The sequence below is a fragment of the Bubalus kerabau genome, chromosome 6 (genome assembly GCF_029407905.1).
Source record: "Bubalus kerabau isolate K-KA32 ecotype Philippines breed swamp buffalo chromosome 6, PCC_UOA_SB_1v2, whole genome shotgun sequence".
NCBI lineage: Eukaryota > Metazoa > Chordata > Mammalia > Artiodactyla > Bovidae > Bubalus > Bubalus kerabau.
The window spans coordinates 58,577,544-58,595,377 of record NC_073629.1 but is presented as its reverse complement, the minus strand read 5'-3'; the positions used below and the strand labels follow the sequence as shown (position 1 = coordinate 58,595,377).

The window sequence follows — 17,834 nt, the reverse complement described above, 5'->3', positions numbered from 1 at the left end:
TTCATGATATATCTTGGTTTATAATTGCTATGTTCTAAACACAATCAAAAATATGAAAAACTGTTCAAGCTTAAAAGTCTGTAATATATTATCTCAGACTTATTTTGTACATAAGCATTATTTAAGAAACTGCGTGAGTTTAGGCAATAACCTAGCTGTTTTGCTCAGCTTTCTTATTTTTAATAGGAAGAGATGGATTATTGAAATGAACGTATACTGTTCTATATATTCATCTTTTTTTTCAGGCAAAAGCACCCCAATTTTGCTTAATGAAGCAGTCTTTCCTTATATAGTTTGAGGGGAGGTGTCTGTACCCTTGACTAAATTTAAGGATGGATATATGACAAGGACCTAAATCAGCATAATCCACATGCCTAGAAACAGTGATTGGTTCAGTAATGAGCCAGAAACCCAAGTTAGTCCAACTAAAGAAATTTTTGGCTTACAGTGGAACAATTGGGAAGACAGAATAGCATTAAGGATGATGTAAACCTAAACAGAAGGAAACCAAGAAGGGGAAAGAATCTGAGAATGAAACCAATGAATAAATGAAGTGATTGGGTTCTAAGGATATCTTTGGGGGTCTGGGTATAGTTGTGTTTGAATTCCTAAACTTCTCATATACAATCATATTTTAGTTGAGTTTTCATTATTTACAATCAAAGAATCCTGACTGATACCGTGACTTCTAACTCTTAATATCTAAAATGGTCTTCTAGAACTCTAAGGTTTTAATGTTCAGACTAAAGGTCAGAATGTTTTTATATTTAAATTCTATCACAGGATAGCTAATGTTTAGTTATTTATTCATATGTTCATTTTTTCAACAGACATTTTGTTAATTTTCTACTATATGTAAGGTCCAATAAAAAGCACAATAGTAGTCCTGAACTAATCAAATATGAATAATATAGAGTCTTTATTCTCAATGAATTAATACTTTACTATGGGAGAAGGCAATTTAAAATAAAAACTAGAGTAAGAGTTGTAATGGAATAGAAGTATTAGCAAAGTGGAAAAGGGGACTTAGATTAAGGAGCAAAAACTTTGCTGGGAGGATCATAAATTTTTTAGGATGTGCAAATAACTTTGTATTGAATTACGATAGGTTAATAAAAACATGTATCTAAAAATAAGTTCACACCAAAAACTTACCAACAAGTGTGGGGTCTCAAAAGGCACTGATGACAATACATTTTACATTGGAGAATATATTCAAAAAACAGCTCCAAACCCAGAAGAGGGGCTAAGTGATCCAAGAGAACTCGATTTTGCTATTCTCTCACTGCAGCTATTTAGCCTGTGAAAGTGGTATCCCCTGATTAAAACCTCCCAAAAAACCCTTTCAGGGAGGCAAATAAACCCAGGTTCCTTTTTCCTTCCCTTTCCAAGATTAATTTATAATCTTAAAGGAATAAAAGTTGAATTAAAGGGGAACAACTAGTTACAGGTTGTTTATAAGAAACACCTCTAAAACATAAAAATGAGGAAAATTAAATTTAAAAAATAGGAGGATATATGCAAAGCCATTTACCAGCCATAAAATAGCTGAAGTAGGTGGCTCAGATGGTAAAGAATCTGCCTGCAGTGCAAGAGATGGGGGTTCATCCCTGGGTTGGAAAGATCCCTTGGAAAAGGAAATGGTAACCCATTGTAGTATTCTTGCTGAAGAATTCCTTGGACAGAGGTGCCTGGTGGGCTACAGTCCATGGGGTCACAAAGAGTTGGACATAACTGAATGACTAATACTTTGAACTCTAGAGCTAACAGATTTTAGGGTAAAACAGATTATTAACATTAAGAGGGTCATTCAATAATGATCAAAGGCTATGTTCATTAGGAAGAGAAAAACCAGAAAATTTTTATGCATTGAGGAACACAACTTCTAAATATATACATTAAAACTGATAAAGATGAATTGAGGAATCCACTATTTGGGAAATTTTAACAGGTCTCTTCCAGAAATTAGTAGGTCAAGCTGATAAAAATCAGTAGACACAGAAAAGACTTAAATTGAAAAATTAATAAACATGATCTAATGTTGTTCAGTCACTCAGTCATGTTCGACCCTTTGTGACCCCATGGGTGGCAGCAGGCCAGGCTTCCCTGTCCTTTACGATCTAATGGCCATATATAGAAAATGGAAACCCCAAATTCGAGTTTACACAGTGTTTACAAACATACATGAAAGATTTATGAAACCTAAAAGATATCTGCCAGAAAACATATCAATAGTTCTATCAATTAAAAAAGTGTAGTATATCTATATAGTGAGTTACTATATAGTGAAAATGAACATGCTATAAATAATATTAATCAACTTAGAATAAGCTGAAAAGGTAAGATTGAGTGAAAGAAGAAAGTAACTGAAGTATATATATAGTATGATTTCATTTATATTAATTTCTAAAACAAGCAAAATAAATATTACGGGTCTAAACATAGATGATGACAGGGAGGGAACAAAGCTTCACCCATCAGTAGACAACTGGATTAAAGATTTACCGAGCATGCCCTGCCCACCAGAGGAAGACCCAGTTTTCCTCACAGTCAGTCTCTCCGATCAGAAAGCTTGCATAAGCCTCTCATTCTCATTCATCAGAGGGCAGACAGAAGAAGCAAAAACTATAATCCCACAGTCTCCAGAACGAAAACCACAATCACAGAAAGCTAACCAATAACCATGTGATAATCACATGGATCACAGCCTTGAATAACTCAATGAAGGTACGAGGCATGCCATGCAGAGCCACCCAAGACAGATGGGTCATAGTGAAGAGTTCTGACAAAACATGGTCTACTGGAGGAAGGAATGGCAAACTACTTCAGCATTCTTGCCTGGAGAAACCCACAAACAGCATGAAAAGGAAAGAAGATATAACACTGGAAGATGAGACCACCCCCCTGCCATAGGTGGATAGGTGTCCAATATGCTAGTAGGAAAGGCAGGAGAAATAGTTCCAGAAAGAATGAAGAGGCTGAGCCAAAGTGTAAATAACACTAAGATGTGGATGTGTCTGGTAGTGAAAGTAAAGTCCCATTCTGTAAAGAACAGTATCGCATAGGAACCTGGAGTGTTAGATCTATGAATCAAGGTAAATTGGATAAGGTCAAACAGGAGATGGCAAGAATGAACAACATCTTAGGAATCTGTCAACTAAAATGGACAGGAATGGGCAAATTTAATTCAGATGACCATTATATCTACTACGGTGGGCAAGAATCCCTTAGAAGAAATGGAATAGCTCTCATGGTCAACAAAAGAAAGTTCATAATACAGGACTTGGGTGCAACTTCAAAAACAACAGAATGATCTCGTTTTACTTCCAAGGCAAATCATGCAACATCACAGTAATCCAAGACTATGCCCTAACCACTAATGCCAAAGAAGCTGAATGGTTCTATGAAGACCTACCAAATCTTCTAGAACTAACACCAAAAAAAGATGCCCTTTTCATTATAGGGGACTGGAATGCAAAAGTAGGAAGTCAAGAGATACCAGGAGTGACAAGCTAGTTTGGCCTTGGACTGCAAAATGAAGCAGGGCAAAGGCTAACAGAGTTTTGCCAAGAGAACACACTGGTCATAGCAAACTCTCTCTTCCAATAATAAAAGGCAACTCCACATACGGACATCACCAGATGGTCTATACCAAAATCAGATTGACTATATTCTTGGCATCCGAAGATGGAGAAGCTCTATTCATTCACCAAAAGCAAGACCTGGAGCTGACTGTGACTGTGGCTCAGATCATCAGCTCCTCATTGCAAAATTAAAGCTTAAATTGGAGAAAGAAGGGAAAACCACTAGGCCATTCAGGCATTGCTGCTGTTGTTGCTCAGTCACCAAGTCATGTGCAACTCTCTGCAACCACATGGACTGTAGCACACCAGGTCTCCCCATCCCCTTAACATCTCCCAGAGGTTGTCCAAGTTCCTGTCCACTGAATCAGTCATACCATCCACCCATCTCATCCTCTGTAGCCCTCTTCTCCTTCTGCCTTCAATATTTCCCAGCATCAGGGGCTTTTCCAATAAGTCAGCTCTCTCCATCAGGTGGCCAAAGTTTTAGAGCTTCAGCATTAGTCTTTCCAATGAGTATTCAGGGTTGATTTCCTTTAGAATTGTCTGGTTTGACCTCCTTGCTGTCCAAGGGACTCTCAAGAGTCTTTTCTAGCACCACAGTACAAGGGCATCAGTTCTTTGGTGCTCTGTCTTCTTTATGGCCCAACTCTCATATCCATACATGACTACATGACTACATTCGGGTATGACCTAAATCAAATCCCTTATATAGTGGAAGTGACAAATAGATTCAAGGGATTAGATCTGGTAGATGGAGTGCCTTGAAGAACTATGGACAGAGATTTGTAACATTTGGGTACACAGATAGTGGTGACCAAAACCATCCTCAAGAAAAAGTAATGGAAGAATGCAAAGTGGCTGTCTGAGGAGGCCTTACAGATAGGTGAGAAAAGAAGAGAAGCAAAACGCAAGGGAGAAAGGAAGAATATACCCAACTGAATGCAGAGTTCCAGAGAATAGCAAGAAGAGATAAAAAAATCTTAACTGAACAATGCAAAGAAATAGAAGAAAACATTACAATGGGAAAGACTAGCAATCTCTTCATGAAAATTGCATATTTTCATGCAAAGATGGGCACAATAAAGGACAGAATCAACAAGGACCTAACAGAAGCAGAAGAGATTAAGAAGAAGTGGCAAGAATACACAGAGAACTACATGAAAAAGGTGTTAATGACCCAGATAATCATGATGGTGTGCCTAGAACCAGACATCCTGGAGTATGCACTCAAGTGAGCCTTAGGAAGCATTACTATGAACAAAGCTAGTGGAGGTGATGGAATTCCCACTGAGCTATTTCAAATGCTAAAAGATGATGCTGTGAAAGTGCTGCACTCAATATGCCAACAAATTTGGAAAGAGCAGCAGTATCCATAGGACTGGAAAAGGTCAGTTTTCATTCCAACCCCAAAGAAAGTCAACGCCAAAGAATGTTCAAACTACCACACAATTGCACTCATCTAACATGCTAGAAAAGTAATGCTCAAAATTCTCCAAGCCAGGCTTCAATAGTATGTGAACTAAGAACTTTCAGATGTACAAACTGAATTTTAAAAAAGCAGAGGAATCAGAGATCAAATTGCTGACATAAGTTGGATCATATAAAAAGCAAGGGAATTCCAAAAAAATTATCTACTTCTGCATCACTGACTACGTGACAAATAAAAAGGATCACAAGAGACTAATACCAGTAACAAATTGGATAACCTAGAAGAAACAGGTAAAATTCCTAGAAATACACAACCTACCAAAACTGAATCATGAAGAAAGAGAAAATCTGAACATAACTATAACTAGCAAGGAGACTGAATCATTAATCAAAACCTCCCAGGAAATAAAAAACCTAGGATGGTTTACCTGGAGAAGTCTACCAAACATTTAAAAAAGAATTAATGTAAATCCTTCTGAAACTCTTCCAGAAAAGTTGAAGAGAGAATATTTTCAAAGTCATTTTATGAGGCCAGCTTTACCCTGATACCAAACCAAATAAAGATACTACTAGAACATAAAATTAGTGGCCAATATCTTTAATGAAAATAGATGTGAAAGTCCTTGGAAAAAACTAGCAATTGTGGGGTAGTCTAAGATGGCACCTCCTTCCATGGACATACCAAATCTACAACTACATATAGAACAATTACCACTGAAAAAGAACTAGCTACACAGCTCCCCCACAACAAAGGATGTTTATAATAAAAAAAGCCTCACTGAGATAAGTAGGAGAGGTAGACATGTAGTTTCATTAAAAAATTCACCTCCAATAAGCAACCTCCTTAAGGGAGGGAGCTCATGGGTTTGGAACTACTCCCTGAGATACAAGGGGTTTATGCCAAACCTCAATAGCTGCACTAAAAAAATAAGGGTCCCCAAAATCTGGCTTTCAAAACTCAATGGGGCTTAATCCAAGGGAACTGGGGGCTGTGGAATCTGATATACTCCTATTGAAGGACTCATGTATGGTCTCACACTTTCTGGGACTCACTGCAAAAGTAGTAGTTAGAGAAGTGCCTGGACCACCTGTGAAGGAGACTGATTTATTAATCTTAAAGTGACTGCTAGTGAGGCAGGTATGAGTTGGGACTTTGGGACTGAGGTGCTGATGAGCACCATTTTTGAAATTTCCCTACACCTTTATAACACAAGTGGGTACACCCAGACACAGCCTCCCTAAGGCACAGTATTGTAATTTTCAGGATGGGGAACACGTGTGTACCTGTGGTGGATTCATTTTGATATATGGCAAAACCAATACAATATTGTAAAGTTAAAAAATAAAATAAAATAAAAATTTTTTAAAAAAGTGCTTTTAGATCAGGTGGGATTTATTTCAGGGATATAAGGATGATTCAACATTTCTGCATGAAATCAATCAAGGTGATAAACCACATTAACAAAATGAAACATAAAACACATGATCATCTCAATAGATGTAAAAACGCATTTGACAAAATTAAAATCGACTTATGATTAAAAAAAAAAAGACAAAGTGAGTATAGAGAGAATGTGCCTCAACATAAAAGTCCATATATGACAAATATACAGCTACCTTCATAAACAACAGTGAAAAGCTGAAAGATGTTTTTTCTAAGATTAGAAACAATTAAAGATGCCCACTTCTGCCACTTCTAATCAACATAGAATTGAAAGTCTGAGCCACAGCAATTAGCCAAAAAATAGAAATAAATTAAAGGCATCCAAATTAGAAATGAAAAAGTAAAACTGTCACTCTTTGCAGATAATAGGGCTGCCCTGGTGGCTCAGATGGTAAAGAATCTGCCTGCAATGCGGGAAACCTGGGTTCCATCCCTGGGTTGGGACGATTCCCCGGAGGGGGCATGGCAACACTCCAGTATTCTTGTCTGGAGAATTTCCATGGACAGAGGAGCCTGTTGGGCTACAGTCCATGGGATTGGAAAGAGTCAGACATGACTGAGTGACTAAGCACAGCATGATTATCATATATATAAATTCAAAAAGACTCTGCCAAAAAAGAATTAATAGATAAATTCAGTAGAGTTGCAGGATGCAAAATCAACACACAGATATCTGTTGGAATTCTATACATTACAAACCAAAAAACAGATATCTGCTGGAATTCTATACATTATAAACCAAAGAAGAGTGAAATGAACAAAACAATCCCATTTACAATTGCACCCAAAAAGAATAAAACACATAGGAATAAATTTAATCAGGAAGGTCAAAGACCTATCCACTGAAAATACACTGATGAAAGAAATTTAAAAGGACACAAATAAATGGAAAGAGAGTCCACTACAAAACATTAATGACAGAAATTTAAAAAGACACAAACAATGAAAGGACTTTCCATACTCATGGATTGGAAGGCTTAACATTTTTAAAATGTCCATACCATCCAACCAACAGATTCAAAGCAATCCTTAGCAAGATTCCAGTGGAATTTTATGTAGGTAGAAAAAAAAATTCTATAATTCATATGGAACTAAAAAGGACTGTGAATACCTACAACAACTTTGAGGAACAGTAAGAAAGCTGAAGGCCTCACACTTCTTGATTTTAAAACATATTACCAAGCTAAAATAATCAAAACAGTTTAATATGAGCAAAAAACAGAGATATAGATCAATGGCAAGTATTCTTGTCTGGAGAACCACATGAACAGTATCTTTCACCCAGAAAGAATGAAAAGACAGAGCCAAAGTAAAAACAACGCCCAGTTGTGGATGTGACTGGTGATGGAAGTAAAGTCCGATGCTGTAAAAATAGTACATAGGAACCTGGAATGTTAGGTCCATGAATCACAGTATACTGGAAGTGGACAAACAGGAGATGGCAAGAGTGAACATCGACATTTTAGGAATCAGGGAACTAAAATGGACTGGAATGGGTGAATTTAATTCAGATGGCCATTATATCTACTAATTGGGCACAAATCCCTTAGAAGAAATGGAGTAGCCCTCATGATCAACAAAAGAAAGTTCATAATGCAGGACTTGGGTACAATCTCAAAAATGACAGAATGACCTTGGTTCACCTCCAAGGCAAATCATTCAACATCATAGTAATCTAAGACTATGCCCCAACCACCAATGATGAAGAAGCTGAAGTTGAATGGTTCTATGAAGACCTACAAGACTTTCTAGAACTAACACCCCAAAAAGATGTCCTTTTCATTACAGGGGACTGGAATGCAAAAGTAAGAAGTCAAGAGATACCTAAAGTAACAAGCAAGTTTGGCTTTGGAGTACAAAATGAAGCAGGGCAAAGGCTATCAGTTTTGCCAAGAGAACACACTGGTCATAGCAAACACTCTCTTCCAACAATACAAGAGACGACTCTATACATGGATGTCATTGGATGGTGAATACCGAAATCAGATTGATTATATTCTTTTCAGACAAAGATGGAGAAGCTCTACACTGTCAGCAAAAACAAGACCGGGAGCTGACTGTGGCTCAGATCATGAACTCCTTATTTCCAAATACAGACTTAAATTGAAGAAAGTAGGGAAAACCACTAGACCATACAGGTAAGACCTAAATCAAATCCCTTATGATAATGCAGTGGAAGTGACAAACAGATTCAAGGGATTAGATCTGATAGACAGAGTGCCTGAAGAAGTATGCACGGAGGTTTGTGACATTGTATAGGAAGAAGTGATCAAGATCATCTGCAAGAAAAAGAAATAGAAAAAGGCAAAATGGTTGTCTGAGGAGGCCTTACAAATAGCTGCAAAAAGAAGAGAAGCAAAAGGCAAAGGAGAAAAGATACACCCATTTGAATGCAGAATTAGAAAGAATAGCAAGGAGAGATAACAAGGCCTTCCTCAGTGATCAGTGCAATGAAATAGAGGAAAACAACAGAATGGGAAACACTAGAGATCTCTTCAAGAAAATCAGAGATACCAAGGGACTATTTCATGCAAAGATGGGCACAATAAAGGACAGAAATGGTATGGACCTAACACAAGCAGAAGATATTAAGAAGAGGTGGCAAGAATACACAGAAGAACTATACACAAAAGATCTTCATGACCCAGATAACCACAATGGTGTGATCACTCACCTAGAACCAGACATCCTGGAATGTGAATTCAAGTGGGCCTTAGGAATGATTACTACGAACAAAGCCATTGGAGGTGATGGAATTCCAGTTGAGCAATTTCAAATCCTAAAAGGTGATGCTTTAAAAGTGCTGCACTCAACATACCAGCAAATTTGGACAACTCAGCAATGGCCACAGGACTGGAAAGGGTCAGTGTTCATTCCAATTCCAAAGAAAGGCTATGCCAAAGAATGTTCAAACTACTGCACAATTGCACTCTTCTCACAGGCTAGCAAAGTAATGCTCAATTTCTCCAAGACAGGCTTCATCAGTACGTGAACTGTGAACTTCCAGATGTTCAAGCTGGATTGAGAAAAGGCAGAGGAAACAGAGATCAAATTGCCAACATCCACTGGATCATCAAAAAAGCAAGAGAGTTCCAGAAAAGCATCTACTTCTGCTTTATTGACTATGCCAAAGCTTTTGACTGTGTGGATCACGACAAACTGGAAAATTCTGAAAGAGGTGGGAATACCAGATCACCTTACCTGTTTCCTGAGACATTTGTATGTAGGTCAAGAAGCAGTAGTTAGAACTGGACATGGAACAATAGGCTGGTTCCAAATCAGGAAAGGAATATATCAAGGCTGTATACTGTCATTGAGCTTATTTAACATATATGCAGAGTATATTATGCAAAATGCCAGGCTGGATGAAGCACAAGCTGGAATCAAGATTGCCGGGAGAAATATCAACCTCAGATATGCAGATGACACCACCCTTATGGAAGAAAGCAAAGAAGAACTAAAGAGCCTCTTGATGAAAGTGAAAGAGGACAGTGAAAACGTTTGTCTTAAGACCTGTGGAGGATTCATTTTGATATTTGGCAAAACTAATACAATTATGTAAAGTTTAAAAAAAAAAAAAAAAGACTCAACATTCAAAAAACGAAGATCATGGCATCCGGTCCCATCATTTCATGGCAAGTAGATGGGGAAACAATGGAAACAGTGACAGACTCTTTTTTTTCAGACTTTATTTTTGGGGGCTCCAAAATCACTGCAGATGGTGACTCCAGTCATGAAATTAAAACACACTTGTTCCTTGGAAGAACATCTATGATAAACCTAGTGAAAGTGAAGTCCCTCAGTCATGTCCCGACTCTTTGTGACCCCATGGACTGTAGCCCACTAGGCTCCTCAGTCCATGGAAATTTTCCAGGCAAGAGTGCTGGAGTGGGTTGCCATTTCCTTCTCCAGGGAATCTTCCTGACCCAGGGATCGAACCCGGGTCTCCCGCATTGCAGGCATATGCTTTACCGTCTGAGCCACCAGGGAAGCCCATGATAAACCTAGGTAGCATTTAAAAAAGAGACATTACTTTGCTGGCTAAGGTCTGTCTAGTCAAAGTTATGGTTTTTTCAGTAGTAATGTATGGATGTGAGAAAGCTGAGCACCGAAGAACTGATGTTTCTGAACTGTGGTTTTGGAGAAGACTCTTGAGAGTCCCTTGGACTGCAAGGGGATCAAACCAGTGAATCCTAAAGGAAATCAATTCTGAATATTCATTGGAAGGACTGATGCTGTAGCTCAAATTCCAATACTTTGGCCACCTGATGTGAAGAACTTACTCATTGGAAAAGGCCCTGAATCTGGGAAAGATTAAAGGCAGGAGAAGGGGATGATAAAGGACGAGATGGTTGGATGGCATCACCGACTCAATAGATATGAGTTTGAGCAAGCCCCAGAAATTGGTGATGGACAGGGAAGCCTGGTGTGCTGCAGTGCAACTGATGCCCATAGTGGAACAATGTTAATGTTCATTGATGTATGAGTAGATAGATAAAATGTGGATTTTTAAACTATTGTATAAGGGACTATTTTCATGCAGCTTTCAAAAAGAGTGAAATTCTGACATAGGCCATAATATGGACGAACCCTGAAGACATCATGCTAAGTGAAATGTGCCAGTCCTAGAAAGACAAATATTGCATAATTCTAATTATACGAAGTATCTAAAGTAGATTCTTTGTTGTCTGAGCCACCAGGGAAGCCCAGTCAGACTAATAGAAGCAGAAAGAATGATGGTTGTAGGCCTTGTGGGAGGTGGAAATTGGAGTTGCTGTTAAATGGGTACAAAGTTTCAGTGGTGCAAGGTGAAAACATCCTAGAGATCTGCTGTGCAAAAAATATGTATACATTTAATATTGTACTACATACTTAAAAATCCCTGTCCATCACCAATTCCTGGTGCTTGCTCAAACTCATGTCCATCGAGCCGGTGATGCCATCCAACTATCTCATCTTCTGTCCTGCCCTTCTCCTCCCGCCTTCAATCTTTCTCAGAATCAGGGTTTTTTTCCAATGAGTCAGCTCTTCTCATCAGGTGGTCAAAGTATTGGAGCTTCAGCTTTAGCATCAGTCATTCCAATAAATATTCAGGACTGATTTCCTTTAGGATGGACTGGTTGGATCTCCTTGTTGTCCAAGGCACTCTCAAGAGTCTTCTCCAATACCACCGTTCAAAAGCATCAGTTCTTCGGTTCTCAGCTTTCTTTTTGGTCCAACTCTCACATCTATACATGATTACTGGAAAAACCATAGCTTTGACTACATGACCTTGGTCACATCATGTCTCTGCTTTTTAATATGATGTCTAGATTTGTCATAGATTTTTAGTTTTCATCTTATTTTCAAGTAATTGCTTAACAAGGTCCACTGCCCATTGTACAAACTCAATAAATACTTCTCAGCTGACTAAATGCTGCCTGGAAAATCAAATGGTTAAAATAGGAAGTCTATGTACAAAATCTTGACTTTGGAATGTGCCTATTCAGGGTGGGGTTGCTGTGATCTCAAAGAACTATTTAGGAATGCAAGTTAGCTCACCTATATACAAGTAAGCATATAACATACTTTAATAATTCAGTGTAAAAAATTATTTCCATATATTCTGTGACATAACCTCACAAATAGGACTTTTCTAAAAACAGGGATATTATACAACAGACAGGAACAGCCTGTTGTTAGCACCCTTAATTCCATAGCCAAAGCAACAACACAAACCATTATGGCAACAAATCAGTCATTCCTCTGTTTACTGAAGAACAGAGAATATTTACTGGGTACTCACTTTCTGCAGTAAGCAGCAAGGGATGTGGTTTTGCTAATGTTATGGAATGCATGAAAGCAGTTACCAAATTGGGAAGCTCTCAAGAAGGCTTGCTGAAGTATGTTTTGTAACTATATACACACATTCATACACACACAATCCCACAATGGATGGAACCATAATTAACACAAGTTTCCAATGTTAGTTTGAGGTTTTTATTCAACTGGCAGAAAATGAGGAGAAAATAAAAGGCTTCTTTTAGAGCTGTGCCAAATTGCTCTGGAAGGAACACATTTTGTTTGCAAATAGGATAACCATGTATTTCAAAGAGAGTGCACATAGTTTTCTTGATGACTAATTTATATAGCCTAAACAGAACTTTAATAGTTTACATTGTCCTCACTTTCCAAATAAGATATATATATGAATATAAAAAGTTTTAAGATGTTTCCATGACATAATGTATACAACCTAAGAAACACATCATGTGAATAGGGTCAATATGTATGGCTCTATTTTTCCAGTTTTAGAGTTTCTAGAACAATTTCAAGGCAAATAGGAAAGATGAAAAAAGGAGACAAACAGACCCTTCCCAACCTAGAAAACATAAAATCATACTCCTCTTCTTTTAAAATTTTCTGGTTCTCTTGATTAAATCATCTAAGATATTAAAATTCAGTGATGTGTAGAACAACAGTTAGTCTCATAATGTTGGTGCTAATGAGGCCATAACTCATATTACTGAAAAAATTTAGATAAAGTTATCCAAAAAGTAATTACTACTTACTGGAAATTCAACCATTTATATTCATTAAAATGTGTGGCCTTCAGGTCTCTGTCACACTTTTAAATATTGTAATTTTAAAACTGAAGAAAGTAATGAGAAGGAAGTTTTAAAGATTAGTATTATAATAGTATTCAGGAGGTCAACTGGCTTTTTTCAGTTCTGACATTTTTCTTAATGAAAATTTAAGAGAAACACAATTTACAAACTGAAGAGGATTTACAAAGTTATCCTGTGTTCTTCACCTAGTATGATATGCATAATTTAAAACATTAAATTAAGGAGTTGAGGGCAAGATGAAGTGGGAAATTAAAGGTACAAACTACTATGTATAAAATAAAAAGTGCTACATTAAAAGGATCATACACCATGATCAACTTAGATTCATCCCAGGGGTGCAAGGATTTTTCAATATGTACAAATCAATCAGTATGATACACCACATCAACAAATTGCAACACCATATGACCATCTCAATAGATGCAGAAAAAACCTTTGACAAAATTCAACATCCATTTATGATTTTCCAAAAACCTCTCTAGAAAGTGGGCATAAAGAGACCATCCCTCAACATAATAAAGGCCACATATGACAAAACTGCAGATAAATCACACTCAGCTGTGAAAAGCTGAAAGCATTTCCTTTAAAATCAGGAACAAGTCAAGGATTTCCACTCTTACCACTTTTAACCAACTTAGTTTTGGAAGTACTAGCCATAGCCATTACTGAAGGAAAAAAATGAAGGGAATCTAAATTAGAAAAGAAGTAAATGGTCACTGTTTGTGGATGACATAATACTACACAGAAAATCCTAAAAATACTACCAGAAAACTACTAAAGCTCATCAATGAATTTGCCAAAGTTGCAGTATACAAAATTAATACACAGAAATCTCGTGTATTTCTATACCTTAACAATGAAGAATCAGAAAGAAAAATTAATAAAACAATCGCACTTACCACTGCAACAAAAAGGATAAAATACCTAGGAATAAACCCGTGTAAGGAGGCAAAAGACCTGTACTCCAAAAACTGTAAGATGCTGTTGAAAGTGAAGATGACACAAACAGATGGAAAAATATAAATGTTTTTGGATTGGAAGAATTAACATTGTCAAAATGACTATACTATCAAGGCAATCTACAGATTCAGTGCAATCCCTATCAAATTACCAATGGCATTTTCCACAGAACTAGAACAAAAATCTTAAAATCTTTAGGGAGACACAGAACACCCTGAATAGTCAAAGCAGTCTTGAGAAAGAAAAACAGAGCTGGAAGAATCACATTCCCTGACTTCAGACTATACTCTACAGCTACCGTCATAAGAAAAGAAACAACCATTGACAGAACAGGGTAGAAAGTCCAGAAATAAACCCACACACCTATGATCATCTCATCTACAACAAAGGAGGCAAGAATATACAATGGAGAAAAGACACTATCTTCAATAAGTGGTGTTGGAAAAATAGGACAGCTATGTGTAAAAAAATGAAATTAGAACATCCTTTGCCATCATGTAAAAAAATAAACTCAAAATGGATTAAAGACCTAAATGTAAGATTGGATACTATAAAACTCTTAGAACATAGGAAGAATATTCTTTGACTTAAATTTCAGTAGCATATGTTTTTATTTGTCCCCTAGAGTAATGTAAATAAAAACAAAAATAAACAAGTGAGACCTAATTAAATTCAAAAACTTTTACACAAGCAAAGGAAACCATAAACAAAACCAAAAGACAACCCGCAGAATATGAGAAATATTTGCAAACAAAGAGACCAACAAGTGATTAACCTCCAAAATTTACAAACAACACACGCAGCTCAAAAAAAAAAAAAAAAAAAACACTAAATCAAAAGATGGACAGAAGATCTAAACAGATATTTAACCAAATGAGACATACAGATGGCCAAGACACATGAAAATATGCTCAATATTGTTAATTATTAGAGAAATGCAAATCAAAACTACAATGAGAAAACACCTCCCACCAGTCAGAAGGACCATCAACAAAAAGCCTGCAAACAATGCTGGAGAAGGTGCGTAGAAACGGGAATCCTTCTACACAGTTTGGTAATGTAAATTGTTCCAGCCACTGTGGAGAACAGTATGACAGTTCCTTAAGAAATTAAAAATAGAGCTACCACATGATGCAGCAATCCCACTCCTGGGCACATGTCTGGAGAAAATCATAATTCAAAAAGACATATGTGCCCCAATGTTCACTGCAGCATACAACAGCCAGGACATGTTTTCCGGTGGGAGGGGACATGCGTATACCTATGGCTGATTCATGTTGATGTTTGGTAGAAATCAACACAATACTGTAAAGCAATTATCCTTCAACTAAAAATAAATACATTAAAAAAAAATAGCAAGGACATGGAAGCAACCTAAATGTCTATGGAGTGAAAGTCACTCAGTCATGTTCAACTCTGTGATCCCATGGACTATACAGTCCATGGAATTCTCCAGGTCAGAATACTGGAGTAGATAGCCTTTCCCTTCTCCAGGGGAATCTTCCCAACCCAGTGATCGAACCCAGGTCTCCTGCATTGAGGGCAGATTCTTTACCAGCTGAGCCACAAGGGAAGCCCAAGAATACTGGAGTAAATGGCCTACCCCTTCTCCAGTGGATTTTCTTGACCCAGGAATTGAACCAGGGTCTCCTGCATTGCACATGGATTCTTTACCAAATGAGCTATCAGGGAAGTCCAGATAATATAGGAGAGGTGGTATGTATATACAGTGGAATATGACTCAGTCACTGAAAAGAATGAGATAACACAATTTGTAGCAACATGGATGGACATGGAGACTATCATTCTAAATGAAGGAAGTCAGAGAAAGACAAATATCATATGATATCAGTTATATGTGGAATCTAATAAAATGATACAAATGCACTTATTTACAAAACAGAAACAGACTCACAAACTTAGAGAATGAACTTATGGTTACCGGTGGGGAAAGGTGTGGTGGAAGCACAGATTGTGAGTTTGGGACAGACAAGTATGCACTGCTATATTTAAAATATAAGAGCCTCTTGCTGAAAATGAAAGAGGAGAGTGAAAAAGCTGACTTAAAGCTCAACATTAAAAAAACTAAGATCATGGCATTTGGTCCCATCACTTCATGGCAATAGATGGGGAAACAACCGAAACAGTGACAGACTATTTTCTTGGGCTCCAAAATCACTGCAGATGGTGACTGCAGCCATGAAATTAAAAGACATTTGCTCTAGAAGAAAAGCTATGACCAACTTAGGCAGCATATTAAAAATTAGAGACATTACTTTGCTGACAAAGGTCTGTCTAGTCAAAGCTATGGTTTTCCCAGAAGCCACATATGGATGTGAAAGTTGGACCATAAAGAAAGCTGAGCGCCGAAGAATTGATGCTTTTGAACTGTGGTGTTGGAGAAGACGCTTGAGAGTCCCTTGGACTGAAAGGAGATCAAACAAGTCAATCCTAAAGGAGATCAGACCTGAATATTCTTTGGAAGGACTGATGCTGAAGCTCCAATACTTTGGCCACCTAATGCGAAGATCTGACTCATTGGAAAAGACCCTGAATCTGGGAAAGATTGAAGACAGGAGGAGAAGGGGACAACAGAGGATGAGATGGTTGGATGGCATCACCAACTCGTTGGACATGAGTTTGAGTACGTTGGGAAGCCTGGTGTGCTGCAGTCCATGGGGTTGCAAAGATTCGGACACAAATGAGTGACTGAACTGAACTACACTAGTCCTGGTGAAGAATAAATAGGACCTAAACTAAAACATTAGCAGTGAAAATAGTTTCAAGGACAAAGTGGGGAAATTTGAGTCACAGTAGAGATCAGGACAAAGGTGATAACTGATGGCATGAAGTCATTCAGGACCCAGGAGAGGGTTTGATACAAAACATGTATGAAACTTGCATACGGAGGAAGGGGAGGAATACCACTTCTATGGAGATAGAAAGGGAGGAGGAAATACGGTTGTGTATATACGGGGGGAGTTGACAGGTGGCCAGTAGTGTTGCCAGATAACACACAGTATGTCCAGTTAATTTGAACTTCACATAAACAGTGAATAACTTTTCATTACAATATGTTTCAAACACTGCACCTTCATCTTCTCACAAGTTTCCTTTTCTTGAATGCCATACATCTCTTATATATAATGCCATGCATGCATGCTGCTGCTGCTGCTAAGTCGCTTCAGTCGTGTCTGACTCTGTGCGACCCCATAGACGGCAGCCCAGCAGGCTCCCCCATCCCTGGGATTCTCCAGGCAAGAACACTGGAGTGGGTTGCCATTTCCTTCTCCAATGCATGAAAATGAAAAGTGAAAGTGAAGTCGCTCAGTCGTGTCCGACTCTTAGGGACCCCAAGGACTGCAATCTACCTGGCTCCCCCATCCATGGGATTTGCCAGGCAAGAGTACTGGAGTGGGTTGCCATTGCCTTCTCCGGCCATGCATGCATACTTGTCTGCAAATTCCTATTCATTCCTATCATGTCAGCTCAAGTGCTACCTTCTCTACAAAATGCAGTCTGAGTCCCCTAACCCTGTACTCACACAGTATCACATATTATATGCTCTTTACATGGTTATTATAAAGGATTTCCTACATATACTCCTCTAGATTATGTTTCTTGGAAACAGGGAGCAGGACTTTTCACTTTTGTAGCCCTTGTCTAGCACAATGGATGTCATGTAAGAGGCAGTCAGTAAATATGTTCTATTACACTTCAGATCTTTATAACTTCTTTTCCAGCTTTTTCTAGCTCATCTCTTTGCTTTCATTTTCATTCCTGTTAAACCATTCTCCATGGCAACATAAG

The 17,834-nt window shown here is 37.9% G+C and overlaps 1 protein-coding gene across 1 annotated transcript in view; it reads right to left on the bottom strand.

Moving 5' to 3' along the window:
- The window catches only part of COL24A1 (collagen type XXIV alpha 1 chain), a 404,934-nt gene that overhangs the window by 207,990 nt on the left and 179,110 nt on the right, over positions 1-17,834 (bottom strand). The gene's annotated exons all lie outside the window — the stretch shown is intronic.